The sequence below is a fragment of the Passer montanus genome, unplaced genomic scaffold (assembly GCF_014805655.1).
Source record: "Passer montanus isolate IOZ18808 unplaced genomic scaffold, ASM1480565v1 scaffold99, whole genome shotgun sequence".
In the NCBI taxonomy this organism is placed as follows: domain Eukaryota; kingdom Metazoa; phylum Chordata; class Aves; order Passeriformes; family Passeridae; genus Passer; species Passer montanus.
In genome coordinates, this window is record NW_024375367.1 from 964377 (window position 1) to 970376 (window position 6000).

The following is a 6000-nucleotide window of genomic DNA, read 5'->3' on the forward strand; positions in this document are numbered from 1 at the left end:
AAACTTACAAGAATATAGAACAAATCTTAAATGTTATTCTAATTCATTCTAAGAGGAAAAGGAAAAAGGAAAGAGTAGTTGTGAAAAAACCCCAAACCAATTAGTCCAGTTCTTGCTGCGTTTGCAAGAAGACTCCAGCTGGAAACCTTAGCTAAACTATATTCCAAACTCTGTGGTTTTAACATTTATCTGTCCAAAGAATATCTATGATATCTGCTATGCAAGCCACGTTATTTGCACCATTTTAGGGGCAGAGGGTGGCTTTAGAAAAGGAAAATCAATCAGTGACAAATCAGACACATAATGAGGGAATAACAAATTTGATTTTTACTGAAATGTCTCACACCCTTTCAAGCAATTTTGAGGTTTCCATTTGAGTGCTTGGGTAATGTTTATGGAGGTTGCTCTTTTTCTCAAAGTGGAACTGATTGAAGAGCGGGATTTTTTCTAAAATCATAACAGGAAATATGAAACAATTATGTCTCACAGGATACATTTTCAGCTGCTTTTTCTTTGGATAATTAGAACAACTCTGAAGCAATATAATTAAGAGGTAAAGCTTACTGGTCAATTTAATTATGTATTTTGTGGTTACACAAGAGCCTGGTGCCTAAGTGATGCTGGTTTGCTGAGATCTGGAGAGCAGACTTTTGTCTTCAGTGAGAAGCTGCCCCTGCATTGGATTGGGCCAGTTCCCACCCAGCTTCATGATGAATGCACCATTGCCCAAAGCCGAGCCCATCAGAGACACAGGTAATGTCTCTGTGATAACATATTTTTAAAAGGGTGAAAAATGCTGCACAGCAGCATCTGGGAGAGAGGAGTGAAAAAATATGAGAGAAACAAGTCTGCAGACACCAAGAACCCTGGAGAAGCAGAGGGAGGAGGAACTCCAGGTACCAGAGCAAAGATTCCCCTGCAGCCTGCAATGCACAACATGGTGAGCCAGGTTGTGCCCCTGAAGCCCTGAGAATCACAGAGGATCAGATATCCACCTGCAGCCCATGGCAGGTCCCATGCTGGAGCAGGTGAGTGTGCCCCAAACAAAGCTGCAGCCCATGGACATCCCACACAGGTGCAGGCTGCTGGCAGGAGCTGCCGTCTCTGGAGAAGAGACCACACTGACACAAGTTTTCCAGTGGGATTTGGGAGCCCATGAGGGATCCACACTAAAGCAGTCCATTCCTAAGAGACTCTTCCACCCTGTGAAAGGAACACATGGAGGGGCAAGTTTGTGAAGTATTGCAGCCCATGGGAAGGACTCGCATTGCAGAAGGTCCAATGCAGCTTATGTTTAAGGATCCTACACTGGAACACGGGAAGAGACCAGGGAATAAGGAGTGGCAGAGACAACGTGATGAACTGATTCCCCATCCCCCTGTGGTGATGAGGGTAGGAGGAGATGGAGAAGCTGATAGTGAAGCTGAGCCCAGGAAGAAGGGAGGGGTGGGGAGGAAGGTATTCTAAGATTGTTTCTTATTTCTCATTATTGGCAAATAATAAATTAAATTAATTTTGCCAAGTTGAGTCTATTTTGCCCATGATGGCAGTTGAAAAGTGATAGCCCAGCTATAAGCTTTTCATTGCATTTTCTTCCCCTAACCTTTTGATGGGGAGAGAGTGCTAGAGAGTGCTAGAGTCCTGCTCATGGCCCAGCAGGACAGGAAAGCACTGGAAGGTGAGGGGTGTGCAGCATGTAAACTCTCACAGCTAGTGAATAAACCTTTACTTCTTGCGACCACTAGTGCAGTGTTTCCTCAGTCTTCCTGCTGTGTCAAGGGTCTTCCTAACTACATTTACAACATCTAAGACTGTGGCATTATTTGAGTATTATCTGAATCAATCAGTACTGAACAAAATCTTCAGCAAAATGCTACAATAAAATCTGAATCTAAAGTTGTCTCTTTGTTACAGAGAAACACAAACATAAGCCACACATACTCTGACTCTTTATAATTCTCTGAAGTTCAGGAAGGCAACACTAATACCTGGAAAAACTCCATTTGAGGCATTTCTACTTATTCCTTACTATGAATTCTTACTCATTTATTGTCATAAAATGTTATCTACTTTTTGATATATGGTAGGGTAAATGGTGCATTTGAAAGAGGTAGCTGTCTGAAATGATATACAAGGTAGTTATTGTAGAAGGCATTAGTTTCAGACAGAAATAGCAAAAGGCAATGCCAGAGACTTCTCCAGCTTACAGCTGGATCAACTTCAAAATCTGATTTTTTGTCTCGCCATTCAGAATAGAAAAGTAAGGTTTTTTAATTAAGCCTGTTCATAGCATCTGCAGAACTGGAGAGTTGCCATCTACATCAGAATAATGCTTGAGCTGCTTAAAGACAAGATTATGAAGTCAAGAGAAAGAACATCCAGTATTTATAACCCACATCACTAAATTTGTGGTAAATCTCATAATGAAAGAAAATAACAATTACACCAACTATATTAATTCTGAAGGATCCCAAAATTGCAATTAAGAATTACTTTCCAAATAACTTAAATACAGCAATACTTCAAAAAATTACATTATACTGTTCAGAAGGCCTTTCATAAAGACAAAACGGTTATACAGTTTGGATTCAAATTTCTAATTAAAAAATGTATCTCTATTTTTTTAACTGTCTGAGTAATACTGTGAACTTAAAACCAGGATTGGATTACTTATATGATATAAAGTTTATAACATAAATGCAGAACTAGTGTCCAACACTTGGGCACGAAACAAAAATCTAAGATATATTAACAAAGACATGATTAGCAGAACAGTAAAGGACAAAGGCTTGAATCAGTGTCAGACTTTGAATATAACATTTTGATGTCACCTGAGCTAGAGTGGAATTCAGTGACCTTAGAGATTTCCAGCATCATGGACAATCCAGAACACCTGGACAGAGCTGACAGCTATGTCACAGTACTCACGGGGAAAAATGTGGAGCAGCTGAATTCCAGGAATGTACCCCTGTCACTAAAAAAGGGTATTAAATTCACATGCATAGGAAACAAAATCATCTTCCCACCTATATAATCAACTGATCCAGTTTATCCTAAAAGAGACACTTACAGATGATCAGCTGAATAATCTTTTAAGAATGTTGAGCTGAATTAATGCAACTGAATCCCACTCTGTTCCCATACTGATCTCTTCATTATATTGGCATCTGAGGTGCCTCACGTGAATGTGGAAATTTCTTTTGAGATGCAGAAGCTTAGTTGACTGTAGTCTGGGCATGACTCCCATCTCGGGTTCCTGAAGGTACACATACTTGAATGATACCTCCATATATATACATCAGAATTTAAACCAGAAATAGCATAGCCTGTCTGGAGTTCTTTAGTGATTACAAATGTATAGAAACAAATAGAATGCTCTCAAGTATCAAGTCCACTTTTCCACAGCTGTAGAATGACAAGTTCAAAGTAAGACATGTCCTTTCCTTGCCTTCACACACACCAGAAGCCATGACACACTTTATTTCCCATACTAAATGTGGTATTATTTATACAAAAAACCAGTTGCACCAAAAAATAGTCCTTGTCAAAGCAAGAGTTTAGACGATAACTAAAAGTACCATTGACTTGAGAATATGCAAACATGTGTGACCTGCAAAGTCAAAAAGTATGTTGTTTCCAAGGCAGTAGTTTGTCCTGGGCATAGTATTAACACTTTCAGCAAAACAAAACAAAGACAAAGAGACCTCAGATTGTGGAGGGACCAGGTTAGTGAAAAAACACTATGCTTCTTTGAAAGCCACAGGTTTTAGGCTGGTCAGTCCCTTCAGTAGGCCTACCTTCCTACACCTTCTTCCAAGACTGAAATGAAATCCATAGGCAAAAATTCCTTAAAATCATGAGGAGTAGATGTTAGTCTTGATAAGACATTTATTTTTAACACATAAACAGAATTTACAAGTGATCTTTTCATTAACATATGGAATAAATTGGCTGTGCTTATGTAAGAAAAGCCTAAAGACTTTAGAGTTCAGCATCAGTTCAAAGTTTTGGATTTATTTGTCATTTACAGCATATATAAACACATAATGTTATGAACAGAAAGTTATATTTTTTTAGGTTGCAGAGTTAAAAACAAGTCAGACCAGTTGCTGTAAGCTAGTTTCTTCGATACTGAGGAGTTCTTCAATTACCTGTTAATGGCTGGTGATTAACCATTGTCCCCCTGATGCTGGCTGCTTGCCAGGGAGGGACACCAGGACAGACCCTCCAGGTGAAGAGAATAGGAGTGACATCAGAGCCAGTATGCAGATGAGAAATGCATTGCGCCCCAAATTTTTACAGTTTTTCCCAGGAAAACCCCTAAAATTACGAGCCAACAAGTGACCTAAGTGACGTCTAAGGATGGGAGCGTAGTCCCGTACCTGCTTGGATCCTTTTTGCTTCTCACCCTAACCTGAAAAGATGTTGATTAAAGAGATGCCCCGGGGTGTTAAACAAACAAGCAGGACTCTGCGACTCTCCCGTGAGGACAGAATCCCCAGCTCTGTCTGCAGACCAGCGGACAAAGCTGCATCACCCTCCTCCTCCGTGCCACGCCTGGGAGCAGCGGCGGCGTGGGCGCGACCTGTCGATTTCTCCCCACCTGAGCTGATTCTTCTTAATAAAGGCATTAAAAAGGAGAAAGATCTCCTGCCCATTTATTTCACATAATAATACATGAAAGAAAGAAAATTAAAAGCCAAAACAAACAAAAAAAAAGGCAAATTCTCATACAACAGCTTTCTGGATTCTCTAAATAAAAAGGAGACACAGTGATTCTATCTGGAAAGCAAGTACAAGAAAATGGTTTGAGTTGATGTTCTCCTGAACAGACACACTTGAAGGTCATAAAGATGAAAAGCAGAGGCTGCCAACAGCTGTAAACAAACATGTATTCTCAAACAAAATTATGACTTGATATATAAGACAAAGTTACATCATAAGGATACTTGGCCTTCTCACCATGTGATTTTTCCATGCTCTCTCAGTTGAGCAATATTTAATCTGACTTTTTTTCAGAACTACTTATTCATAAGAAAGACTATTATTTACACTGAACACCATTTAAAATTGACTTAAACCAGAGACATATTGAAAAATTTAAAATTTTCAGACACACAAAGATAATTGCAACATAATAACATTCTTTCCAGGCTTGAGGGGAAAAAAATGAAGGGCCCTGCTGTCAGTTATTGCATTTATCAATTATTAATTTTACTACAGTTAAAAACTAGTTAAATCAACTGTTTTACTACAGTTAAAGCTAGTATTAAATAGCTTGATCCAAACTTCCTTTAAAAGTCTCACCGCAGAGGAGTCCCAGCTTCCATTTCAGGCATTAACTGGAAGCACAGCTCAGCAGCATCACCAGCTGGTGTCTGTTCAGTCTGTAGAGAAGCTCGGCAGCTGGCTAAATTTCTGATACCAGAGCTCACCTGACACCTAGAATGCTGCACCTAGGACTTGTCAGGAGAAATGTGCTCCTGAGAGCTCTGAAAACTCAACACCTACTTCATGCCTAATAAACCAAGTGAAGTGTTCCTCCAGGCCCAGGCCTGTTACCTTAAGAGCTCAATTCTTGAGGCATGTCCAGAGTACATGAAGTGTACCAATCTCTCCATAAGGAAGATTGAAGTGTTCCTCTTTCCATCATTGCCCAATGATTAGAGCAATTAGCAAAGATTTGTATGATGGCCATTTAAATACACTCATTTATTGGGTGATTAAAGATATTGCTCCTGCTGTCCCAGGGGATCCCATTCCCACAGCTCTAGGATACTCAGAAAAATGTATGTTTCTAGCATAAGACAGAGTGAGGGAAGAATGGAAAAAATTGGAGTTGTTTTTGTTAGCTCCATTCAAATTGGCCCAATTTTCATTATTAAGAAAAGGTTCTTCAAACTAGATAGGGAGAAAGAACAAGAAAGACAGTGAGGAAAAACCCAGATAAAGGACTGATAAATGTGAATCTAATCTTTGATCATCTTTTGAGAGCAAGGA